The following is a 27,637-nucleotide window of genomic DNA, read 5'->3' as shown; positions in this document are numbered from 1 at the left end:
CTATCGCCCTCCTCCAGTTTATCCTCATAACAACCCTGTGAGGTGGGTTGAGCTGAGAGTCAGTGACTCAGCCAAAGCCACCCAGTGAGCTTCACGGCCAACTAAGTACTTGCACCTGAATCTTCTCATTTCCTCTTACTATTTTAGCCATTACACCCCAATGATGGCAAATAGAGCCTCCATGTTCGTGGAGAAGGCCCTTGTGCTACACGGACCTCCGTCTGATCCAGATTGATGTTCAAAATCTTCTTAAAGGATAAGAGAAAAATCAATGAAACGTGAGCAGGAAACTGAATTGAAATCAAAGCAATGGAAATGAAATCCTCAGTTGTTTTAGATCACAAGATGTCCTCCACTCTGGGGTGTTTCTTGCACTGAACTACAGTTCCCAACAGCCCTTGCAAATCCCATACCAATGTCCCACAGCTGGCCCCATTTAACTGAGCCAGGTGCTCTGCTTGCAGTGAGAAGCAGAAGGGAAGAAATAAACCCCCTCCTGCAGGCCAAGGAAGCAGTACAAGAAGGTTGCTGCTCTCTGCATTCCCATTTCTGTGGGTTGGAGGCTGTTTTGTTGATGTTCCACAGCCAGTGATGCCTCCAGGTTTTTGAGGAGCTTTACAGAAGAACCAGCTCCCTCTGTGAGTCTACGTTCTTCTTGCCGGTGTCACCAGCAGCTCTTCCTCATCCTCCTCTTTCTCTTCATTACAACCACTTGCTTGGTTGGCAGGCAGGGCGTGTCCTGCTCCTCCTTCTGAAGAGGTCAGTGAACAAGAAGGTTGCCAAGGTGAAGAGGAGGAGCACGTCCAGGGGGACCCTTGCCAGTGGGCCCTTGGTTTTGGTGGGCCCTTGGCTCGTGCTGGAACATGTCTCTGCTTGATGCCAGCCCTAAGTAATACCATGCTTTGTGGAAATGGCCGCTTGGAGAGATCCAGAGAGAAAGGAACATGTATCCAGGGTCTCTGCTGGGGCTTCCCAATGAATTGGCATGTTAAATCTTTCACAGTGCAAACAACAAGGATGTGCCAACCTAAAGATTTAAACTTGCTTCTAGATTCTGTATGGGAGGGGAGTGGAGAGAGGGGTTAGAGGATCCTGACCTGCCATAGGAACGTGCTGCAACAGATACATGAATTGTTATCAGCACTGGGCGTTTTTTCATGGTCATAGCAATGAACAAATAAGGCTAAATGGACATGAAATCCCAGAGGACAGTCTGTGACGATTTCAAATAGAGCAGATCAGAATTAAGAGAAAACTGACCGTTGTAGTACGTTTTGAGAACAATCGGGAAACCATTATCTCCCTTTAGGCCACACTGCTAAAATCAAACTTACTGATTAGACATTTCATGCTAGGGATTTTGTTTGATTTTGTTTGATGTTCTTTGATGTAAGTATTTATTACGTTTATATCCTGCCTTGTGTACAAATATTTTGTTTTATTGAATTGGTATCCTGCCTTTTCTCCTCCAAAGAACCCAAGGCGGCATACATATTTCTCCTCCTCTCCATTTTATCGCCCCGACAACAACCCTGCCAAGTACGTTGGCCTGAGAGTCTCCAACATTTCGCCCATAGGATTGCATTGCGTTAAAGAATCGCGCATAACTTCATTGTTTTTGAAGCTATCCTTCTGAAAATTCTTGTGCTCAGAGAGTCGTGGATGGGGGTCATTTTGAGACCACTCCCACCTCTCTGTGAGGTGCGGGTCGCGCGCTAGATTTTTAAAAAAAATCGGCGGGAAATACCTTTTTCGAAGGGCTGAGGGGCAGAGTCAACTCCTGGTCATGATCACATGATCCCAAAGTTGGAGGAGGGCATAGGCAAAACGGGTAACTTGGGATTCTGGGAAACTTCTCTTTCTTAGTCTGAACGGACTTTTCCCAGTGTTTTTTAAAACAGTAGCCCCACCAAATGCACAAACACAACCTGAAATCATATACTAAGCCAATAATAAGAGAGCACTGCTACCCACCGTAACTTTGGGGAACAACTGAAAAGATGTGGTGCAAGGGGATGAGCTCCCCTAGGGCATGCCATGTGGACGTGCCCCCACTCTCTCCTGTACTTGGGGGGCTATCACAGCCCCCCAAAGAGAGTAACCCGGTGGAGCAATGCCTATCATGAGTTGAAGTGAGTGTTCATTTCTCAGTGGTGGAGCAATGTCTTTCATGAGTTGAACTGACAGCTGCTTCCCCCTCCCCTGGGCACGTCCCCCTATTACTGGTAAAAGACAGATATAGCCTTTTTTTTAAAGTTCTTCTTGTTGTTTATTCAGCAACACTGCTGCTTTTAATTCCACCCCTCCTTTGTTTATTTATTTATTCCATTTTATATGCATTACTGGCTTATCCTTGGCTCACTTCCTTATGCCCCAAGAAATGTCTGCTGCCTGCCTGCCTTCCCTCCCTCCTCCCCTGCCCACCTTGCAGGGATGTTGTGTGTGTGTGGCTTTGACTCAGGGGAGAAGTCCTTCCTGCACTCAAGTTAGACTTTTGGAAGTTCCAAATCCATTTTTCAAGTGTGGAAGAAGATTTCATAGGTTGATCTCTACTCCCCAATTCATGGCATGTTGGGATTTCCTTTGAAATGGCCCCATTGAGATGTCTGCAGGTTTAAGCCCTGCTTAAGTAAGTATCCCTGGATAAGCTTTCATGGTGCCGAGTTTGAGGTTTCTAATGTGCAAATTGACGGAGCTATGGAAAGGGGTGTGAATGGGGTGTTGGATTTTCATAAATTCCCCAAAAATCAGGGGATGATGGAACTGCCTTGAGTCTCAGCGTGCATATGTATCCCTGGATAAGCTTTCATGGTGCCGAGTTTGAGGTTTCTAACGTGCAAATTGACGGAGCTATGGAAAGGGGTGTGAATGGGGTGTTGGATTTTCATAAATTCCCCAAAAATCAGGGGATGATGGAACTGCCTTGAGTCTCTGCATGCGTATGTATCCCTGGATAAGCTTTCATGGTGCCGAGTTTGAGGTTTCTAACTTGCAAATTGACGGAGCTATGGAAAGGGGTGTGAATGGGGTGTTGGATTTTCATAAATTCCCCAAAAATCAGGGGATGATGGAACTGCCTTGAGTCCCTGCGTGCGTATGTATCCCTGGATAAGCTTTCATGGTGCCGAGTTTGAGGTTTCTAACGTGCAAATTGACGGAGCTATGGAAAGGGGTGTGAATGGGGTGTTGGATTTTCATAAATTCCCCAAAAATCAGGGGATGATGGAACTGCCTTGAGTCTCTGCATGCATATGTATCCCTGGATAAGCTTTCATGGTGCCGAGTTTGAGGTTTCTAACATGCAAATTGACAGAGCTATGGAAAGGGGTGTGAATGGGGTGTTGGATTTTCATAAATTCCCCAAAAATCAGGGGATGATGGAACTGCCTTGAGTCCCTGCGTGCGTATGTATCCCTGGATAAGCTTTCATGGTGCCGAGTTTGAGGTTTCTAACATGCAAATTGACGGAGCTATGGAAAGGGGTGTGAATGGGGTGTTGGATTTTCATAAATTCCCCAAAAATCAGGGGATGATGGAACTGCCTTGAGTCCCTGCGTGCGTATGTATCCCTGGATAAGCTTTCATGGTGCCGAGTTTGAGGTTTCTAACATGCAAATTGACGGAGCTATGGAAAGGGGTGTGAATGGGGTGTTGGATTTTCATAAATTCCCCAAAAATCAGGGGATGATGGAACTGCCTTGAGTCCCTGCGTGCATATGTATCCCTGGATAAGCTTTCATGGTGCCGAGTTTGAGGTTTCTAACATGCAAATTGACGGAGCTATGGAAAGGGGTGTGAATGGGGTGTTGGATTTTCATAAATTCCCCAAAAATCAGGGGATGATGGAACTGCCTTGAGTCTCGGCATGCATTTGTATCCCTGGATAAGCTTTCATGGTGCCAAGTTTGAGGTTTCTAACGTGCAAATTGACGGAGCTATGGAAAGGGGTGTGAATGGGGTGTTGGATTTTCATAAATTCCCCAAAAATCAGGGGATGATGGAACTGCCTTGAGTCCCTGCGTGCGTATGTATCCCTGGATAAGCTTTCATGGTGCCAAGTTTGAGGTTTCTAACATGCAAATTGACGGAGCTATGGAAAGGGGTGTGAATGGGGTGTTGGATTTTCATAAATTCCCCAAAAATCAGGGGATGATGGAACTGCCTTGAGTCCCTGCGTGCGTATGTATCCCTGGATAAGCTTTCATGGTGCCGCGTTTGAGGTTTCTAACGTGCAAATTGACGGAGCTATGGAAAGGGGTGTAAATGGGGTGCCCGATTTTCATAAATTCCCCAAAAATCAGGGGATGATGAGATTCCCTTGAAACTTGGCGTGCTTGTGTATACCCCCATGAGGTGTCATGGTGCCAAACTTGAGGTTTCTAACTTTCACAAAAAAAAAGTTTTATAATTTTTTAGCTTTCAATGCAAGCCTATGGGGGGGGAAACGGAGCTCCATGAATTGCTGGAGTCTACCTTGCAGGATCTTGAGCATTACCTTGCTGGCATGTGAAATAAGTGCCACTGTCTGATAGTTTGAACGTTCTTTAGTGTTTCCCTTTTTGGGTATGGGGATATAAGTTGATTTTTTCCAGTCTGATGGCCATTCTTGTGTTTTCCAAATTTGCTGGCATATGGCATGCATCACCTTGACAGCATCATCTTGCAATAGTTTAAACGGTTCAGCTGGGATACCGTCGTCTCCTGCTGCCTTGTTATTAGCAATGCTTCTTAAGGCCCATTCGACCTCACTCTTCAGGATGTCTGGCTCTAACTCACTGACCACACCGTCTGACCTATCCCCAATATTATTATCCTTCTTATACAGATCTTCCGTATATTCTTGCCACCTTTTCTTGATCTCTTCTGTTTCTTTTAGGTCCTTCCCATCTTTGTTTTTGATCATACCCATTTTTGCCTGGAATTTACCTCCGATGTTTCTAATTTTCTGGAAGAGATCTCTTTTCCTTCCTATTCTATTGTGTTCTTCCACTTCCGCGCATTGCTTGTTTAAAAATAATTCCTTATCTCTTCTGGCTAACCTCTGGAATTTTGCATTTAATTGGGCATATCTCCCCCTATAACTGTTGCCTTTTGCTTTCCTTCTTTCTTGGGCTACTTCCAGTGTCTCAGCAGACAGCCATCTTGCCTTCCTGGTTTTCTTTTTCTTTGGGACGTTTTTTGTTGCCACCTCTTGGACAATGTTGCGAACTTCTGTCCATAGTTCTTCCGGGACCCTATCTACTAAATCTAGTCCCTTAAATCTATTCTTCACTTCCACTGCATATTCATTAGGAATATTAGTGAGCTCATATCTAACTGATCTGTGGGTCTTCCCTATTCTCTTTAGTTTGATTCTAAATTGCGCAATAAGAAGTTTGTGATCTGAACTACAGTCAGCTCCAGGTCTTGTTTTTACAAGATAGACATCTGTATAGATGTCCGCCACCTTTGGCTGCAAAGGATGTAATCAATCTGATTTCGGTGTCGGCCATCTGGTGAAGTCCATGTATAAAGCCGTCTTTTCGGTTGTTGGAAGAGAGTGTTTGTTATGCGCAGTGAGTTGTCCTGGCAAAATTCTATCAGCCTATGTCCCACTTAATTTTGTTCTCCTAGACCATGCTTACCTGTAATTCCAGATGTCATTTGACTGCCCACCTTGGCGTTCCAGTCTCCTGTAACGAAAATAACATCTCTTTTTGGTGTATTATCCAGTAGGTGCTGCAGATCCTCATAGAACTGATCTACTTCTGCTTCTTCAGCATCTGTGGTTGGGGCATATATTTGGATCACTGTGATGTTAAATGGCTTACCCTGAATTTGAATTGAGAGCATTCTACCATTTTTTGGATTGTATCCAAGCACTGCTTTAGCCACTTTATTATTAATTATGAAGGCTACTCCATTTCTTCTGTGATCCTCTTGTCCACAGTAGTAGATCTGGTGGTGATCTGATGTGAAGTGGCCCATTCCAGTCCATTTCAGTTCACTGAAACCCAATATATCTATATTTAATCTTAACATCTCACCAATAACCACATCAAATTTGCCCTGGCTCATAGATCTTACATTCCAGGTTCCTATGGTGTGTTGGTCTTTAGAACATCAGATTCGTCGTTCACCACCAGCACCGTCGGCCGCTAGCCATCCTTTCGGCTTTGAGCTAGCTGCGTCATCACATCTGGGGCTAGTTGAACTTATCCTCTGTTCCTCCCGAGTAGAATTTTGACCATTTTCTGACCTGGGGGTCCCATCTTCCAATGGTATACCGACATATCTCTGGTTGTACTGATCCATTTAGTTTTCACAGCAAGAATACTGGGGTGGGTTGCCATTAACTTCCCCAGGGATCGTATTTAGTCTGACCTCTCCACCATGACCAGTAATGTAGAACTCTCCTCCTCCTTCCAACTCTTGCTCACACTGGGAAACAAAAGCCGAATGTCCTGTTATAGACAACCCCTCCTCCACCACTGTGATTGGAGACTGCTGGGTTAAACATTCAGCCCTACGGCGGCCCCTAGGGGTGTCTCTTGCCGAGGCTCAGTTCCTTCTTCCCAACTCCTCCTCTCCTCCTTCCTATTCTCAAACAAATCCTTACATTACCCAGACAGGCTGTCTGGCCTTCAGCAATACACATTGATTCAACCTGCTTTGGACCTATACGGATCCGATTCAGATCCAGACTGCTTTGGTCTGAACCAGCCCACTTTAGTTTTGGGATTCAGAACCGGAACTACAGCACTACACTGCTCATTGTTTTCTCTTATTTTTCCCAATAGATTCTGTGCAGGAGAGTGAGGATAAGAGAGAACATCCTAGCACATCACAAGGAGGAGCGAAGATTGGAGTGCTGAAAAAGGTCTTGAGCAATCCAGAGAGATCCAGAAGGAAGGAAGGAAAATATACAAAAGAGAAGGACAAATCCATTTCAACTCAGAGCGGGGTCCACCTTGAACAAGAAGAACAAACAGGAAAGAGACGCAGAAATCACCTGGATGCTCATTTGAGAATCCACATGGCAGAGAAACCCTATACATGTAAAACATGTGGAAAGAGCTTTTCATATATTTCATCCGTTATTACGCATGAAAGAATTCACACGGGAGAAAAACCCTTTCAATGCTCAACATGTGCAAAATGCTTCAAAACAAACTCAGACCTTTCCAGCCATGAAAGAATCCACACAGGGGAGAAACCCTATACTTGTAAAGAATGCGGAAAGAGCTTTTCTCAGAGAACATCCCTTATTACGCACGAAAGAATTCACACAGGTGAGAAACCCTATACTTGTAAAGAATGTGGAAAGAGCTTTTCACAGAGGGCATCCCTTATTACGCATGAAAGAGAAACCCTATAAATGTGCAGAATGTGAAAAGGGCTTCAGCGATAACTCAGATCTTATTAAACACCAACGAATTCATACAGGAGAGAAACCCTATACATGTAAAGAATGTGGAAATAGCTTTTTGCATAGTTCATCCCTTATTACGCATGAAAGAATTCATACAGGAGAGAAACCCTTTCAATGCTCAACATGTGCAAAATGCTTCAAAACAAGCTCAGACCTTTCCAGCCATAAAAGAAGCCACACAGGGGAGTAACCCTATACATGTAAAGAATGTGGAAAGAGCTTTTCACAGAGGGCATCCCTTATTACGCATGAAAGAATTCACACAGGGGAGAACCCTTATAAATGTTCTAAGTGCAGTGAAACATTCCATTACAGTTATCAGCTTGTGGGACATCAAAGAACACATGCACGGGAGACTCCCTAGAAATGTTCAGTGTGTGAGGAAATGTTCACATGCCAAGCAAACCTTGCAATACCTTAGAATGATGTCCAAACACAGGGTTGGCTGCAGAAATCTCCTCATTGTAGGGCGTGTTTTGATGATGGATTGAGCCTTCATGAACATGAGATTGTAGAGAGTAGAAACAGGAGCCCCATTGCCCTTTGGAATCCTGTGTCAAGCACCTGCTTTGCCGGACGGGCTCCCGGACACAGATGAATTCACCTATCCCCAGTATGATTCGATGTCTGCCCTTATATTATTTCTCATTTTAGTGATGTGATATGTGGAATTCTCTGCCTCACATTCTGTGGCTCTATTTGATGTTTTAGTGGGATGGTTTTAATTACTTAGTGGAGCAATGTTCTCTTTGTGGTCCTCTGATGTTATTCATTACATGTTTTCTGTGGATGGTTTTAAGAACGTAATTGTACTGTACATTTTTATGAATATTTCCTTTGGGAGAAACTGGAGAAATAGAACCTTCCCCCTCTGCCAGAGAAATGACAAGTATCTTCTCTTTTCTTTTTGGACAAGAGGGCATTTCCAAGGCAGGAGCCCAACCAAGGAATGCTCAGGTTGGATTGAGGGCTTTTCTGACTATTTGGCCAACTTACAAAGGTTCAAAAGGTTAATGTGGGGAATCCTGAATCCACAGACAGGAGATATTGAGATGTGAAACGTTTTAGAAGCTATTGAAATGGGAAACTGGTACAGTCGCTGCCCCTGCTTTTAGATGGCTCATGTAACTTTTATTGTGTTTGAATACTAATAAAGTCCTGTGTGTGTTTTCTCTGTTTCATAGTCTTGATTCCGTTTTGCCTCCGTAAACAAGAATGGTTCTGGGTTGGATGATCAGGCTGCCATTTTGTAGAGAGTTCTGAGCCCTTTGAGCAGAGGGATTTTGTTCTGGGATAAGACCAGTTGGAGTGCATCTTCAACACATTGAAGCCAAGGGTCATTTTGCACCTTTCCAACTTGGAATGAGTAATGTCATAGACTGGCAATGCCCTGTCTGCGCACGGAAGGGGAAATAGGCAAAATAATATTCTGTCAATCCTTTTGGCTCTTTCCATTTGTTGGAAAGACATTGGAAGACCCAAGAAAGAGGCTCCCTTGACGCGTTCACTTTCCACACTTCTGACTGCATCCAAGTTCTCCTGCCTGCAGTTCCTCCAGACATCCAACTGGGGCAGGATGGAGAGGAGCTGCATTTGTCCTGCAATCTTCATTTCTCTGGCTGCCTCGATGAAACCGAATTTTTAGTTTTAGGGTGGAAAACTCTGGACTTTTGCTATCATTTTTAGATGGTTGGGGTGGTGGGTTTGCTCTTAGATGTAGGTGTCTAAACAAGAAAAAAAAACCTATAAAGCATTGAACAAAAAAAATTAAAAAATTGACAAGTATTTTTTAATGGTGGAAGGCTTTTACATCTGAACAGAATCTATGCAAATATTCATTCTTCAAAAGTATAAGTGGTGTAAGGTAAATATAATAACCAGGTTAAATGCATACAGCTTGCCTGCCTGCACTGAGCTCTGATTCTATCCAAGTTTGTTCCAAGTTAGATCTTTTTTAGGCTGACCATATTTTGGAAACCAAAAAGGAGGACAATGTGACTGCCTGTAAGGAGGCGTGGCCACCCCAACTTGCCTTCCCCCATGGTGGGTCGAACTTGACATGTATGGCCCCCAAGGGGGCGTGGCCTTGATCACATGTCTAATTCTACACCATCATCATCCTCATTATCACCATGATCCATTATCAGCATCATTATATCAGCATCAACATCCGTTATCATTATCACCGTCATCAGCATCAACATCCATTATCACACCCATGATCATCATTATGTTTGCATTAGGCTCAAGGGGCTATTTACCATCTCCCAGCCTACCTCACAGGGTTGTTGTAAGGAGAAAAAAAGGGGGGGCATTTCTGCTTCCTTGAACTCCTTAGAAAAATACTAACTATCACCACCATTATTATAATTATTTTGCTTGGCTTTGGTGATCACGGTGCGACTGAACACCACAAAGACACACACCCATCTCCGTGGGGCTATGTAACAAATACTCGCCCCTTCCCCAGCATAGCAGCTGTTGCCGGGGCAGGCTCCTTCCCTCCATTCCCCCACACAGGGTAGAAAAACTACCCCAACAACAAAGCAGCTCGCTTTCTTTCTTTCTTTCTTTCTTTCTTTCTTTCTTTCTTTCTTTCTTTCTTTCCCTTCCCTCCTTCCATCTCTCTACCTCCCTCTTCTCTTTCTTTCTCCCTCTGGTTCCTCTTCTCTGTGTGCCCTTTCTTTATATCTCTTATCTCCCCCTGTTTTTCCCTCCTCCCTTGGCTGCTCTTTCCTTCCTCTCTCTCTCTCTCTCTCTCTCTCTCCTCCACCGCTCCCCTTCTGGCTGCTCTTTCTTTTTCCTTTCCTCCCTCTCTGGTCCCTCCTTCTCCCCCTCCCCTTTCTTTCTTTCTCTCTGATCCCTCTTCATTTCTTTCCTCTCTCTTAGGAAACACGGCAGAGGTTTCAGTCCGATTCCACTGCAGCCCCAGGCAAGCCCATGGCTGAGGATGGGATGGGGAGGCAGAGGACGGCCGTGCTGCCAGCCATATATATTCCTGCTGGCTGGCCTGGTCCTGCTGCCACCGCCACCCATCTGGTTACGGTGCCTCCTGCTGCACACGGCTTGTGGCACCATGCTGCTCCAATCCACCTCCCTCTGCGCCACCTTACCCACGCAAGCTGGCTGCCACTGCTGCTACGCAGATCAGCCAGCAGCCGGGGGCTTATTGCTGCACTCTATCATGCGAGATCTCGGCTGGGCCAGAAGTCTCGCAAGATGTCCTGGGCTGGGAAAGATGGCCGGCCTGCTGGGGAAAAGGCCTACCGGAGCAACCGCGGGCCGGGCACCCCCATTATCCTGGTAAAGGGGCCCCCAACTCCGGTTGCCCTAATTTCCCTGGAGGTGTCCAGACTTCCCTGAATAGGATGGTCACCCTATCTTTTTTCAAGGACCCCAAAGAAACCTAGGGAGGTTGTGGGCTCTCCCACACTACAGGCCTTCAAGAGGCAGCTGGACAACCATCTGTCAGGGATGCTTTAGGGTGGATTCCTGCATTGAGCAGGGGGTTAATGGCCTTGTAGGCCCCTTCCAACTCTGCTATTCTATGATTCTATCAACATATATGATCGCCCACATCCAGTTTGTCCTCATAACAACCCTGTGAGGTGGGTCGGGCTGAGAGTCAAAGACTCGGCCAAAGTTACCCAGTGAGCTTCACGGCCAACTAAGTACTGGCACCTGAATTTTCTCATTTTCACCTACTATTTTAGCCGTTACACCACAATGATGGCAAATAGAGCCTCCATGTTCATGGAGAAAACCCTTGTGCTACATGGACCTCGGTCTGATCCAGATTGATGTTCAAAATCTTCTTAAAGGATTAGAGAAAAATCAATGAAACATGAGCAAGAAACTGAATAGAAATCAAAGCAATGGAAATAAAATCCTCAGTTGTTTTAGATCACAAGATGTCCCCCACTCTGGGCGGGTTCTTCCACTGAACTACAGTTCCCAACAGCCCTTGCAAATCCTACACCAATGTCCCACAGCTGGCCCCATTTAACTGAGCCAGGTGCTCTGCTTGCAGTGAGAAGCAGAAGGGAAGAAATAAACCCCCTCCTGCAGGCCAAGGAAGCAGTACAAGAAGGTTGCTGCTCTCTGCATTCCCATTTCTGTGGGTTGGAGGCTGTTTTGTTGATGTTCCACAGCCAATGATGCCTCCAGGTTTTTGAGGAGCTTTACAGAAGAACCCCTCTGTGAGTCTACGTTCTTATTGCCGGTGTCACCAGCAGCTCTTTCTCATCCCCCTCCTTCTCTTCATTACAACCACTTGCTTGGTTGGCAGGCAGGGCGTCTCCTGCTCCTCCTTCTGAAGAGGTCAGTGAACAAGAAGGTTGCCAAGGTGAAGAGGAGGAGCACGTCTAGGGGGACCCTTGCCAGTGGGCCCTTGGTTTTGGTGGGCCCTTGGCTCGTGCTGGACCATGTCTCTGCTTGATGCCAGCCCTGACTAAGGTCATGCTTTGTGGAAATGGCTCCTTGGAGAAATCCAGAGAGAAAGGAACATGTATCCAGGGTCTCTGCTGGGGCTTCCCAATGAATTGGCGTGTTAAATCTTTCACAGTGCAAACAACAAGGATGTACCAACCTAAAGATTTAAACTTGTTTCTAGGTTCTGTATGGGAGGGGAGTGGACAGAGGGATTAGAGGATCCTGACCTGCTATATGAATGTGCTGCAACAGATACATGAATTGTTATCAGCACTGGGCATTTTTTCATGGTCGTAGCAATAAACAAATAAGGCTAAATGGACATGAAATCCCACAGGACAGTCTGTGACAATTTCAAGTAGAGCATATCACAATTAAGAGAAAACTGACCATTGTAGTACATTTTGAGAACAATTGGGAAACCATGATCTCTCTTTAGGCCACACTGCTAAAATTAAACTTACTGATTAGACATTTCATGCTAGGGATTTTGTTTGATGTTCTTTGATGTAAGTATTTATTGAGTTTATATCCTGCCTTGTGTACAAATATTTTCTTTTATTGAATTTGTATCCTGCCTTTTCTCTTCCAAGGAACCCAAGGCAGCATACATATTCCTCCTCCTCTCTATTTTATCACCCCGACAACAACCCTGCCAAGTATGTTGAACTGAGAGTCTCTGACAGGCCCAAAGTCACCCAGTGAGCTTCCTTGGCCGAGCAGGGACTAGAACCCAGATCTCCCGCTGGTTTCTAAATGTTGTCAATTCCGATACAATCTCCATGTCTATGTCTACATTTATAGCAGGGCATTGCTGGCATTTGATAGAATTTCAAAATATGTGTTAACGAAACAACAGTGTTGATGGAAAAAAATAAAATGGAGAGGACCAGGACTGTAAAGCTGCTCTGAGTTCCTTCAAAAAGAAAAAAACAGGACAAAAATGAATGGAATAATGATATGATCATACTGATAATAAGGATCGCAATTTACAGGTGCAAATGTTTTTGGGGGGGGTTGTATGTGTGTTTTTGCTTCCAGGTAGGGAACATTCTTATTCCTGCACGTTCCAATTTCCATCACTTTATCTCTAGGCAGTAGGTGGGCACAGCGATCTAAGTGACTGATCTTCTACTCAACTATAATGTAGGACTGTTTCTTATGAAATGACCCATGGAGCACCACCAAAAGTCCACAGGCCCAAGGTCAGAGGAGGGCTCAGAAGAGACAGGAGAAGAACCCTATATCCCTCAGGTAATAGCAATTTCATTAATGGAGTAGCAGTCGAAATTCTGCCTGTCTTATCACCAAGACAAAGGCTGGTTATCTGAACTGTGAATAGTGACCAGGGCGACTGACTGGTGCTAACCACAAGCTATCATCTGTGATTGTGCTGGGTTGGCTGTGGGAGATTGGTTGGATGAACCCGAGCGTATGAGTTTCTGAATAGCTGAGGCTGTGTTTGCGTTGTGAGTGGGTGCTGAGAGAATCAATAAAGTTCTGGTGTTTTAAGGATGTGCTTGGAAAACTCTGACACTGCAATCCACCGAGGAGATACCTCTATTCCAGAGACTTGGGCAGAAGGAGATGTTGCAGGCATAGGGGGTTCAGGCATCAGAGTAGATCAGCTTTCATAAAATACACAATAGAGGACATGATTAGGCCTTATGACATCAGTCATGATCATTGTAAAATGGAAGTGCTCTTCTCTGTGGTTTCAGGGAGAACTTGCAGAGGTAGCTGAGAGCTCTTCCATTCCTGAAGTTGTGCCGTCCTGTACACACAAACGAAGCAGAAAGATGAAGACGCTGAGACCAATACAACCTTCAGACATACACATTGGAGGAAGTGGATTTTATTCCGCAAGAAGATGCAGCATCATTCTCTGAAGATTGATCCCCAAAAGCAGTCAGGTAAAGCTACCTCAATTCTATTGACTTTTTCTTAATACATAATACAGCATTCTAACTTTCTTAATGCAAAAACTGCCAAGTTGATCTGTGCTGCTGTGGTTTACTTCTCCAGAAGAAGAAAAGGTGGATGATGTTGAGAAATATAGGGTGAAAGAATTGCTTGGAACACATACATCATCAGGAAGGGAACTAGTTGGGAGAAGGAATTAGAAGATCCCATTCTTTGTGGGGAAAGGAATGGGCCTCCCAATCAACCCCCTACTCTAAGTAGTTATTGATCCAAATAAGAAATGAGAGACATACATAGTGTACAAAAAGAGGATTCAAAGATTTTGCTTCATCCATCTGGCAGATGAACACACTCAGGGAACATGGTTGGGTAGATGCATTGGCAAACTTGAGATGGAGACAGGAAAAACACTTCCTCAAAATGCTAGGCTTTCTACTTGCACGATCTTTCCAGTGAAAATCACAAAAGGACTGCTTAATTTTTGTCAGGCAGGGTGTAAACAAATCTCAATTGTAAATGCAACATATTGCCCATCAGGAAAGAAAAGAAGAAAGAGGAAATTTACAAATGGCTATGCACTTGACCTTGGGGGAGCTAGGGGTGGCGACGGACGACTGAAAGCTCTGGCCCGGTATGGTCCATGAAGTCACGAAGAGTTGGAAGCAACTGAACAAATAAATAACAAAATGCATTTTCCTACAATTTCTCCCCCTACTTCGCAACTCTCAAAGATACCAATGATTTCTAGGGCTGTACATGGACACCTGCCCCAATCCACTTTGGAGGGTGATTTGGAGCTTCCAATTCAATCTTCATCTGCTTTTGATGGATTCCCAAGTGATCTAACCTGCTTTTGTTTCTCAGAAACCAGAATTGTTTATATTTTTACAATTAACCATTCATTTACATCAGAAAACAGAATTGTCCATTACCTTTTCTGAGTTTTTATAATAAATGCATGAAATTCGGAGACCTGGCAGTCCCTAAGATTGATTTTACTGCCAAATTTCAGCCATTTATGTACAATGGCTCTTTTGTGCTAGCCACAGGTAAAATTTGCTTTTGTCAAGACAATTTGTCTAAACAAAGAACTATTCTTTTGTGCTTGAACCGAAGTGCATGGAATCTGGTGACTTAGCAGCCCCTATGACTGTGACTAAATTTGCCCAATTTCAGACAGTTTGTTCCACTGCGTTTTGTGTTATGTATGCCTAAAGTTTCCTTTCCTCAAAATCTAAACTAAAAGGAGAAAGAAACCTGTCAAGCCACACTGGGGATTAGAGATCCTTATTAGAAGGTGTTTAATGTGATTATTAGGAGGTCACTTGCACTAATCTCCAGTACTTTGAAATGCAAAACACACCCACCCCAACTAGTACTTTCCTTTTCCCTGTCTTAAAACTGCCATTGTTTAGCTTGTAGGGATAATTTGAGGTACACCTCATCAAAGAAAGAAAAAACAGAAAGTTCTCTTTGGCTGCAAAAGCTCATTACAAGGGAAGGAAGTCGTGCTTATTTATTGCACTGCTCCGTTTTCTCCATTCCACATCATTATATAAAATCCTCCCTTATTAACATTTCTTCTAAATTAAATAGCCCAACAGTGAAGCCCTTCCTTATAGAGGTGTTGTGCCAGCCCCCTGCTCTTTTGCAGCCTTTCCCCCCCATTTGTAAAAGAAAGGGTAAGATTTATTTACTGTTTTTTTACATGCATATAGACTAATCTGAGCATATTCTTCTTAGGGTCAATGGATGTACACATCATCAAACATGCAACAGGCTGTTGCCACAGGTAAAAGCAAGCAACTGGACCTGTTCCGAAGAACAACCACTGCTTTAACCATGGTGAATAAGGCTTTTTGCCTTATTCAATGTAGTTACAGCCGTGGTTTAAGGTGTCTTCTGAACAGGGTCACAGTGTTTTGCCATGGGGACAAAGTTCCCAGCATTTCTTCAAAAAACAAAAAATAAACGACATCTTACAGGGAGCGAAGTCAGAGCTACCACCACCACCAACAGCCAGCTAGTACCAAGCTGGGCATATTCAAGGCTGGTACAGTCCTACTGGCAATGAAGGAAGCATGCAGGATGGCCTGGGTGACCTCAGATGGCAGAGTGGTAGAATAGGGTTAATCCACAAAGAGCATACACACAGACACGCAAAAGACCAAAAGAAAGCAGATACAGTGGGAAAAAACTAATTACCTAAACAACTATAGGATGGGAACGTAACCTTAACACTAACTATTTATCTGAAGCCTAACAAAAGAGAAAAGCTTTTTTTTAAAAAAAAAGAATGTAGATAAACAAAAGAAGTATGACAATGGAACCAGTTACCTAGGGAAGTTGTGGTCTCTCCCACACTAGAGGCATTCAAGAGGCAGCTGGACAACCATCTGTCAGGGATGCTTTAGGGATTCATTAATCAGGGATTCATTAATTGAGTAGGGGGTTGGACTCGATGGCCTTATAGGCCCTTCCAATACTATTCTATGATTCTATGAATACTGGAAGAAAAGGATATTAATTCGGAAGTGCAGGAACAGGGGTGTGTGAAGAACAAACAGTACAGAATGCAAGGAATCTTAAAGAAGGGTTTAAGGGAAAGAAAAGACCAATAGAATGGAATTGAGAAGGGCTGGGAAATTCAAGTCAAGCTGCACTAGCACAATCCAATAATATAGAACTCTCCTCCTCCATCCAACTCTCGCTCACACTGGGAAAGAAAAGCAGAATGTCCTGTTATAGACAACCCCTCCTCCACCACTGTGATTGGAGACTGCTGGGTTAAGCCTTCAGCCCTACGGCGGCCGCTAGAGACGTCTCTGGCCAAGGCTCAGTTCCCTCTTCTCAACTCCTCCTCGCCTCCTTCCTATTCTCAAGCAAATCCTTACATTACCCAGACAGGCTGTCTGGCCTTCAGCAATACAGATTGATTCAACCTGCTTTGGACCGATACTAGGGTGACCATATTTTGGAAACCAAAAAGGAGGACAACATGGTTGCCCCCAAGGGGGCGTGTCCAGCACCAAGGGGGCGTGCCCACCCAAACATAGCCTTGGTCACATGTCTGATTTTACAGCACACATTTAAGACAAATCTGTTCTATATAACATCTTAATCTTAAAACACTGAAACAAAGAACATGTGAGAGATTCAATGTATCTGAAATTAACTTCACTCACTCCTACTTTTGTAGGTTTTGCTGTACTTTGAAGCTTTTGCTATGCTTTGGGTGTTACATTCTCCCCTTCCCTTAAATATCTTTTCTGACTGTATCTTCACTCATTGCAAGCTGCTGTTGTTGTTTACAGGGTTTGCTACTGGCCGGCTGGATGGCTGGCTTTTTTTAATTTCAACTTTTTAAAAAAGCTTGTGTATAATTGTCACAAGGTTCTCTACCCTAACATTAGGGTGGGTGTTGTGGCACTGAACACTACTTTGCCCATCCACCCTTCTCACTTATATACATTAGCTTCTCAAGGCTTGTGCGTTGGCACCACTGCGCACATCCAGACTTTGAACTCCTGTCTACTTCCTGCACAAACATGCGACTCTGAGACCCTCTTCCTAATGCCCTGCGTTTCATGCCAGCGCCATGGGGCTAAGTTACATATGTCTCTGGGTTGTCTGTGCAGCCTCTGTTGTCTCTCACTTTGGTTTGCAGACAAACCAAAGCCTCCAGCCTCAAACAATCTCTCTCTCTCTCTCTCTCTCTCTCTCTCTCTCTCTCTCTCTCTCTCTCTCTCTCTCTCTCTCTCTCCCAAACTCTCCCAATGGTCCAGCTAGGCTGCACACTTGTGGCTTGGGTTATTGCTTATTGCAGGTTATTGCTTGGTCATGTCTGGTGACTCTTACATTATTATTATTATTATTATTATTATTATTATTATTATTATTATTATATCCCACCTTTTGCCCAATACTTTAAGAACCTCTGCCACCAGCTGCCTCCACCTCCTCTCCTCTTGCACAACTTTGATGCACTCTTAAAACACTCTGTGTGGCAAGCCAGCCTCAGGGCCAAGCTACAGGTGCATCTGGGTTGCCTTCAGCCTCTCTCTGCCTTATGCCAGCCTGCCAACATTTCCACCCTCAAATAATTCCCCACCCCCCTCTCTCTCTGCCAAAGTCTCCCAACGGCCAGCCAGGCTGTGCACTTGTACCCTGTGGCTGGGGGTAGGGCAACAGCTTATAGTTTGGTTGCAATCGGTGACTCTTGTTTGTTTTTTTAAACTCCACCACCAGCCGCCTCTGCCTGCACCAAAACTAGACTCTGAGGCACTCTTAAAAAGGCTCTGTGTGGTACAGCAGCCTCTCAGGGCTCAGCTACAGCCATCTCTGAGTTGTGGCTTCAGTCTAACTCTGTCTCTAAGAGATATGCCAGCCAGCCAAAGCCACAAATCTGTCTATTTTTCTCTGGTGTGCACTTCAAATGTTCTGCATTGCATCCCAGCAGTGCAGTCAGAGCCTAGCTCACAAGTGTACAAAGTGAAGTGGAAGGGAAGTGGTAGCGAAGCAAAGCAATGATATGCCAGGTTCCAACATTTGCAGCAACAGGGCATCTGCAAAGAAGAGAACCTCACTCTCTCGACTGGCACCTTACTGTTGGTTGTGAGAGTTTTTCTCTAAAGATGACCCTTCATCGCCCATGATGTGGAAATTTGAGGAAAAGGCCTATGGCTCATTCTGTTTTGCACTGTGGGCGGCTTTGACTGACCTCTCCTTTCCCACATTTTGATTTGTGTATGCCTTGCCTCTGCTGAGCTCCAGGTACCCGACTGCACACCAAATCTGCAACAGGAAAGGTGTCCTGTTTGCCCAGGACTTCTTGCCTAAAGACTGGAGATCCCCTTAATGATAAGGGCTGAAACGGCTCAATGTGCAACATCCCAAAGTGGAGGTTTGACAACCTGAGTTTGAAGGATATGGCTCCAGCAGTTTTAAAAAAAAAAATTTTTTAAACTTTGAACATTTAAAATATCCTTTAAAAAAAATGGATGAACAGATCTGATTCAAACTTGGCATGGCTAAATCTCTCCTTAAGAGCTATCATGGTTCCAACTTTCAGCCCTTTATCTTTAAAAATGTCATTTTAAAAAAAATAATTTTAAAACCTCAAACATTAAAAAAAATCCTAAAACTCAATGGATCGACAGATCTGTTTCAATCTTGGCATAGCTAAAGTCCTTGTTAAGAGCAATCATGGTGCCAAGTTTCATCTCTTTATCTTTAAAAATAACACTTTTTTTAAAAAAATTAAATCCTCAAATTTTAAAAAATTCCTAAAAATCAATGAATGAACAAATCTGTTTCAAATTTGAATGGCTAAAGCACTATCTAAAAGCTATCATGGTGCCAACTTTCAACTCTTTATCTTTAAAAATGATGTTTTAAAAATAATAATTTTAAAACCTCAATTTTTAAAAAATTCCTAAAAAATCAATGGATGAACGGATCTGTTTCAAATATGGTGTGGCTAAAGCTCTACCTAAACCCTATTATGGTGTGAAGTTTCATCCCTCTATCTTTAAAAATGACAATTTCAAAAATAATAATTTTAAAACCTCAATTTTAAAAAAATTCCTAAAAAATCAATGGATGAACGGATCTTACTCAATTTGAAACAACTAAACCCCTTCCTAATAGCTACCACCGTGCCAAGTTTCATGTCTTTAGCTTAAAAATTGACAGAGTTATAAGCATTTTTGTTAATTCCCATTAGAGCTGCCCTTTGTGGAAAAATCCGGATTTCCCCTCCCGGATTTGTCATCGAAAACCCGGACATATCTGGGCAAATCTGGGCATATGGTCACCCTAACTGATATGGATCCGATTCAGATCCAGACTGCTTTGGTCTGAGCCAGCCCACTTTAGATTTGGGATTCAGAACCGGAACTACAGCACTACACCACTCTCATTGTTTTCTCTTATTTTTTCCAACAGATGCTGTGCAGGAGAGTGAGGATAAGAGAGAACATCCTAGCACATCACAAGGAGGAACGAAGGGTGGATTGTTGGAAGAGGTCTTGAGCGATCAGGATAGATCCAGAAGGAAGAGGCGAAACTATACAAAAGAGAAGGACAAATCCATTTCAACTCAGAGCGGAGTCCACCTTGAACAACAAGAACAAACAGGAAAGAGACGCAGAAAGCACCTAGATACTCACTTGAGAATCCACATGGCAGAGAAACCCAGTCAAAGCTCAGAGTCTGCAAAAAGAGACTGTCTGAGCAAACCAACTGTAAAAGCTCCAGTACTTGACACAGAGGGGGAAAGTCATACTGGTTTGGAGTTTACAATGAGCTTCACACGGAGCTCACAACTTACAAAACACAATCAACAAATTCATTCTGCAGAAGAACTGTATATGTGTACAGAATGTGGAAAGAGCTTCCAAAAACAACTAAATTTCATAGCACATCAAAAATGCCATATGAGGAGGAAAGCCTTTAAATGTCCATGGTGTGAACAACGCTTTGGGCATAGCTCAAACCTTACCATACATAAAAGAGTTCATACGGGGGAGAAACCCTGTAAATGTGCAGAATGTGGAAAGGGCTTCCGCCATAGCTCAAGTATTATTACACACCAACGAATTCACACAGGTGAGAAACCCTATACATGTAAAGTATGTGGAAAGAGCTTTTCATATAGTTCATCCCTTATTATGCATGAAAGAATTCACACAGGAAAAAACCCTTTCAATGCTCAGCATGTGCAAAATGCTTCAAAACGAGCTCACAGCTTTCCAACCATAAAAGAATTCACACAGGGGAGAAACCCTATACATGTAAAGAATGTGGAAAGAGCTTTTCTCGGAGGGCAACCCTTATTACGCATGAAAGAATTCACACAGGGGAGAAACCTTATAAATGTTCTATGTGCAGTGAAACATTCTGTTACAGTTATCAGCTTGTGGGACATCAAAGAACTCATACACAGGAGACTCCCTAGAAACGTTCAGTGTGTGAGGAAATGTTCACATGCCAAGCAAACCTTGCCATACTTTAGAAAGATGTCCATAAACTGGGTTGGCTGTAGAAATCTCCTCATTGTACGGCATGTTTTGATGATGGATTGAGCCTTCGTGGACATGAGATTGCAGACAGTAGAAACAGGAGCCCCATTGCCCCCTGGAATCCTGTGTCAAGCACCTGCTTTGCCAGACGGGCTCCTGGACACAGATGAATTCACCTCTCCCCAGTATGATTCGATGTCTGCCCTCATATTAGTTCTCATTTTAGTGAATGCGATATGTGGAATTCTCTGCCTCACATTCTGTGGCTCTATTAGGTATTCTAGTGGGATGGTTTTAATTACTTAGTGTAGCAATGTTCTCTTTGTGGTTCTCTGATGTTATTCATTATATGTTTTATGCAGATGGTTTTAAGAACATAATTGTACTGTACATTTTTATGAATATTTCCTTTGGGAGAAACTGGAGAAATAGAACTTTCGCCCTCTGCCAGAGAAATGACAAGTAACCTCTCTTTTCTTTTTGGACAAGAGGGCATTTCCAAGGCAGGAGCCTAACCAAGGAATGCTCAAGTTGGATTGAGGTCTTTTCTGACTAATTGGCCAACTTATAAAGGTTCAAGAGGTTAATGCGGGGAATCCTGAATCCACAGGCAGAAGATATTGAGATGGGAAACGTTTTAGAGGCTACTGAAATGGGAAACTGGTACAGTCGCTGCGGCTGGTTTTTAGATGGCTCATGTAACTTTTATTGTGTTTTAATACTAATAAAGTTCTGTGTGTGTTTTCTCTGTTTCATAGTCTTGATTCCATTTTGCCTCCATAAACAAGAATGGTCCCGGGTTGGATGATCAGGCTGCTATTTTGTGCAGAGTTCCAAGCCCCTTAAGCAGAGGCAACATGGTGGGATTTCGTTCTGGGGTAAGAACGGTTGGAGTGCATCTTCAACACATTGAAGCCAAGGGTCGTTTTGCACCTTTCCAACTTGGAGTGAGTGATGTCTTAGACTGGCAATGCCCTGTCTGCGAATGGAAGGGAAATAGACAAAATAATATTCCCTCACTCCTTTTGGCTCTTTCCGTTTGTTGGAAGACATTGGAAGACCCAAGAAAGAGGGTCCCTTGAAGCGTTCACTTTCCACTCTTTTGACTGCATCCAAGTTCTCCTGCCTGCAGTTCCTCCGGACATCCAACTGGGGCAGGATGGAGAGGGGCTGCATTTGTCCTGCAATCTTCATTTCTCTGGCTGCCTCGATGAAACCGAATTTTTAGTTTCAGGGTGGAAAACTCTGGACTCCTGCTATCATTGTTAGACGGTTGGGGTGGTGGGTTTGCTCTTAGATGTAAGTATCTAAACAAGAAAAGAACTATAAAGCATTGAACAAAAAAAATGAAAAAATTGACAGTAGGGAACGGCTTTTACATCTGATCAGATTCTACACAGATACTCATTCTTCAAAAGTATAAGTGGTGTAAGGTAAATATAATAACCAGATTAAATGCATCCGGTCTATTTCTTCATCTCTTTATTTATTCCATGCCCATGAAACATGAAACAACCACATTTAATTAGGGATGTGCTCCGCTTCTAATCGGACCGGAGAAGCAGGAGCGGAGCGGGGGGCTTCGCCTGCCCTTAAGGCGGAGGCGAAGAGGATTGGGGGGCCAGCGGAGCGTGGCGAAGAGGATCGAGGTGAAGGCGGATCCTTCGCCTCGATCCGGAGCTCCGCTGGAAAGGTAAGTGGGGTTTACCGGGCCCTGCCGCTGTCGCCCATGCGGCGACAGTGGCAGGGCCCGGTAACTCCCCACCCCAGCCTCCTCTCCCTTACCTGCCTCCGTCTGCGGTCCATCAGCATCTTCAATTGAGCCCATGGTTCAAACAGGAAGTCTGGGCCGCTTGCGGGCTCAAATTGAAGACGGCGACGGACCACGGACGGAGGCAGGTAAGGCCCCCCTCTCCCTTGGTCCCTTACCAGGCTCTGCCGCCGTCGCCGCACGGGCATCGATGGCGGCAGGGCCCGGTAAACCCCCCGCCCTCCTCTCCTGGACTTACCTGGCGCCACTCCCCTCCACTGCGGAGCTCCGAAGCGAAGAGGAGCGGAGTATGGGCAGAGCGGCGTGGAGCGGAGCGGGCCGATCCAAAATTTTCAGATCGGCCCGCGGGGCGGAGCGGGGGGTCCATGCACACCCCTACATATAATACCATTTTTGTTGTTTATTCGTTCAGTCGTTTCCGACTCTTCGTGACTTCATGGACCAGCCCACGCCAGAGCTTTCTGTCAGCTGTTGCCGTGGCCGTTGCCTTTAATACCATAAGAAATTGGGAAAAGACATTACAAAAGCGTGTGTCAAGACCTCCTTCCTGAATGCTGAGAAAGCGGTGCAAAGGGAGTTTGTTCTTCTGCAATGTAGGAAAAAGCCCCTGTGCTACATGGACCTCGGTGTGCTCCAGATTGATGTTCTCAATCTTCTTAAGCAATAAGAGAAAAATCAATGAATCCTGAGCAAGGAAGTGAATAGAAATGAAATCCTCAGCTGTTTCAGATCACACTTTTCCTGGCCACACTGCATTTTTCCTTGCACTGAACTCCATTTCCCAGTAGCCCTTGCAAATCCCATATGCATGTCCCACAGCTGGCCCCATTTAACTGAGCCAGGTGCTCAGCTTGGAATTAGAAGACGAGTAAGAGGCAGATGCGAAGGAATAAATCCCCCTCCTGCAGGCCAAGTAAACAGTGCAGGGAGCTTGTTACCTTCTGCATTCCCATTTCTGTGGGGTGGAAGTTGTTTTCTTGATGTTCTAAGGTCAGTGATGCCTCCAGGTTTTTGAGGAGCTTTCCAGAAGAACCTGCTCCCTCTGTGAGTCTATGCCCTTATTGCCAGTGTCACCAGCAGGTCTTCCTCATCCTTCTCATTACAAACTCTTGCTTGGTTGGCAGGCAAGGCATCAGTGGGCGAGAAGGCCATGGTGTCTCTTGCTCCTCCTTCTCAAGAGGCAGGTGAACAAGGAGGTTGCCAAGGTGAAGACAATCGAACTTGCTGATTAGCAAGTTCATGCTTGGGTTTCTCTTTAACATTCTCTTTGATGTTGAAGTCTGTTTAGTGGAAGTGTGTCTTGAATATATGGAATGATCTCCCACTGGTTTCTAAATGTTGCCGTTCGTGATGTAATATTTGGGACCATGTCTTCATTTATGGCAGGGCATTGCTGTTCTTTAGTTGAATGTAGCAGATGATGTTTGATCCTGCAGTCGTTTTGCCAGAGTGGATGTAGGGATAAAGGCAGCTTCTAGAGTTGTTGCGCGATCTTTTTGCTTTGCTCATGTCACTGTTATGTGGCTGCACAGGATCCCTTACCATATCTCTCTTGCCTAAGGGCTTCACCCCACGTACCTGTTTCCCTCGAATTATCCCCTACAGCATTTAGCTGTCATTGTTGTTGCTAGCTAAATCACACCTCGGGCGGCAAAGCTCCTAAGATCCTTTGAATACCAGGAAAATGGTTTAAGGGGGGGAAAGTAAAAAATCAACAGATGACCCAATCTGATTCAAATTTGGTATGCTTAAAGCTCTCCTTAATATCTACTACTGTGCCAATTTTGATGTTTTTATCTTTAAAACTTATGCAGATGTAAGCATTTGTTTAATTGTACTTTAAACGTATCAAATCCTCCTCCTGCGCCCCCAGTGGCCACTCGGAAAACAACAATTGATTCGCTCCAAAAGTGGTATCAAAATAGGCTGGGTCTTTTGGCTTTGAAGCACAATTAAAGCAGGATGCATGGGACTACTTCACAGTCAAAGCAGATTATAAGGTGGAGAACTTCAGAGTCCTTTGCATGCAATTCACAGTGATTGCACAGTATAACCCTGGTGTGATGAAGCTTTAAAAAACATCTCATATAGACATAGCCCTTCACGGCTGTAATTTACCAGGTTTGGGGAGTTTGAGTAAACGTGGAAAACCCTTTATACAACATGATGATAGCCTAGCTACAGTTATCCATGCTCTGATAACCTCTCGTTTGGATTATTGCAATGCGTTATATGTGGGGCTGCTTTTGAAAATGGTCCGGAAACTTCAGCTGGTACAAAACAGGGCAGCCCATTTACTAACAGGGACTGGCCAGCAAGATCACATTACGCCAGTCCTTTTGCAACTTCATTGGCTGCCAGTCCAGGTCCGGGCCCGATTCAAAGTGCTGGTATTGACATTTAAAGCCCTAAACGGTTTGGGGCCAGGTTATTTGAAGGAACGCCTCCTCCCATATGTACCTACCCGGACCTTAAGATCATCTACAGGGGCCCTTCTCCGTGAGCCCCTGCCAATGGAAGTGAGGCAGGTGGCTACTAGGAGCAGGGCTTTCTCCGCTGTGGCACCCCGGTTGTGGAATGAGCTCCCCAGAGAGGTCTGCTTGGCGCCTATCTGTACTCCTTTCATCGCCAGCTGAAGACCTTTTTATTCTCTCAGTATTTTAACACTTAATTTTAACTTAAATTTAAATTTTACTGTTTTAACTCTGTATTTTAATCTTATATCAATTTTGCTGCATGGTTTTATCCCGGTTGTGCTTTTTATACTGTATTTTGTATTTGTGCTTTTAACCTGTTGGTTGTTTTATTATGGTTTTAATTTTTGTGAACCGCCCAGAGAGCTTTGGCTATTGGGCGGTATAAAAATGTAATAAATAAATAAATGATGATATAATATATTTATTTCTTACCCCCCCCTTTCCCTCTGGATCGAGGCAGGTTACAACATAGAATACAAAACATTATAAAATACATAAAACTGATTAAAACATATAAAACCACTACATTATTAAAATAATCATCAGACATCTTAAAATTCGACTGGGTAGGCCGGAACTGAAAGAGGTTTTGTTAAGGGAACCTGCTAAATTTGGCCAGTGCGCGTGGGTGCAAATTTTATTTGGTTCAACTTTTGATAGAATATGAGCTGAAAAGAATTTTGATGTGGCAGAAATGGCACCTGTTAGATAACTTCCATTGCTGGAAGTGGGTGAAAAGTAGATATTTCTATTGGATTTTTCATTTTCCCATTTTTTGTGTGGTTGGATGGTTCCCATTTTGTGTAGAGTACTCTTCAACCGTTTTCTGTTTACCGCAATATAAAAAAGACAATGTGGAACCATCCATAGCTGCCTGGTCTAGGAACTTAGCCTTCATGAGAGTTTTAAGAAATTGTTTAAAATGTTAGCTTCAATCTCCCCGTTGTGTTGGAGAGGATGCGATGAAAAGGGCTTTTACTTACATATGTGGTGGGAGTGTAAGGCCCTGAAGCACTTCTGGGAAACCATCTTCAATATAATTTCTAAGGCCACTGATCAGATAATCTTGCCAGAACCAAGCCTGGCCCTGCTGGCCCTGCCCAACGCTCTAAACCCCTCCCTTACCCATAAAGAATTGGTATTTATTCTCCTTACGGCAGCTCGTTTAGAAATCACCGAATATTGGAAAGATCCGAAGGGCCCTACACTCACTGGATGGAAAGGGAAAGTGTGGGATATAGCCTGCTCTGAAAAATTAACCTACCACCGCAGAGTCTCGTCGGGCCAACTTAGCTATGACCCATTCAGTGAAATATGGTCTCCTTTTCTCGATTATATCAATGGTACAGATGTGGCATCCAACTCTGGTTTAACAAATCTTCCTCTGACCACAGTAAATTGAAGGAAACAAGCTCGGTTCAGCATCTACAGAAATCGTGTTTGTGTATTTATTAGAAACGTTGTCTGACTTGTATGTTTTTATATATTTTTTTAACTTTTTAAACCGCTTTGTTAAATAGAGTTTAATAAGGTATAAATTTTTTTAAAAAATTAAAAATGTTACCTGTTTTTATGGTTTTAAATTTTGTATATCGATTTTTAATGTTCTATCTTTTAATCTTTGTAAACCGCCCAGACAGCTTTAGCTCTGGGGCAGTATATAAATGTAATTAATGATGATGATCTGGATTCCTTCTAACTAAAAGGCCCTGGAGGAAAATGGCTTCAATTTGGCCTCCAAAATCTTCCACCCAATTTGTGGGTCAGCTGCAAAAAAACAAAAAAGCCTGATAGAACTGGTTTTATTTTTCTATACCCAAAAGGAAAGCCATCCAAGCAAGGACATTGATAGGCCTACACCCTTGATGGGAACCAGACCCAGAATCTATTTCCTATTTATTATAAAGATCCCTGAGTGTCCATTGGTATCAATGGAAGATTTTTTCCTTCAAAGCCAAATTGCCATACAGGGCACAGTTTTCTAGATTTTGAGGTGGGAAAGGAAGTAGTAACTCCTGCCGTTCCCACATGCTGCAATAGACCCTACAAGTTAGGGTGACCATATGACCAGATTTGCCTGGATTTGTCAGGGTTTTTGATGACAAATCCGGGAGGGGGAGGGGAAATCCGGATTTTCCCAAAGTGCAGCTCTAATGGGAATTAATAAAAATGCTTATAACTCTGTCATTTTTTAAGATAAAGACATGAAACTTGGCACAATGGTAGCTCTTAGGAAGGGCTTTAGTCATACCAAATTTGAAACAGATCTGTTCATCCATTGATTTTTTAGGGTTTTTTTAAAATTGAGGTTTTAAAATTATTATTTTTAAAATCATATTTTTTAAAGATAAAGAGATGAAACTTTGCACCTTGATAGGATTTAGATAGAGCTTTAGCCACACCATAGAATCATAGAATCATAGAATAGCAGAGTTTGAAGGGGCCTACAAGGCCATCGAGTCCAACCCCCAAATTTCACCAAATTTGAAACAGATCTGTTCATCCATTGATTTTTTAGGAAATTTTTTTTAAATTGAGGGTTTTAAATTATTATTTTTCAAACTGTAATTTTTAAAGATAAAGAGCTGAAATTTGGCACCAT

The 27,637-nt window shown here is 43.7% G+C and overlaps 1 pseudogene; it reads left to right on the top strand.

The window, feature by feature from the left end:
* Nucleotides 1–7,015: 7,015 nt before the first annotated feature.
* On the top strand, nucleotides 7,016–7,775 carry LOC134395676 (zinc finger protein 572-like; annotated as a pseudogene).
* Nucleotides 7,776–27,637: the final 19,862 nt, after the last annotated feature.

Source organism: Elgaria multicarinata, chromosome 3 (assembly GCF_023053635.1).
Source record: "Elgaria multicarinata webbii isolate HBS135686 ecotype San Diego chromosome 3, rElgMul1.1.pri, whole genome shotgun sequence".
NCBI lineage: Eukaryota > Metazoa > Chordata > Lepidosauria > Squamata > Anguidae > Elgaria > Elgaria multicarinata.
The sequence above is the reverse complement of the archived record's forward strand: the minus strand, read 5'-3'. Positions and strand labels throughout refer to the sequence as shown.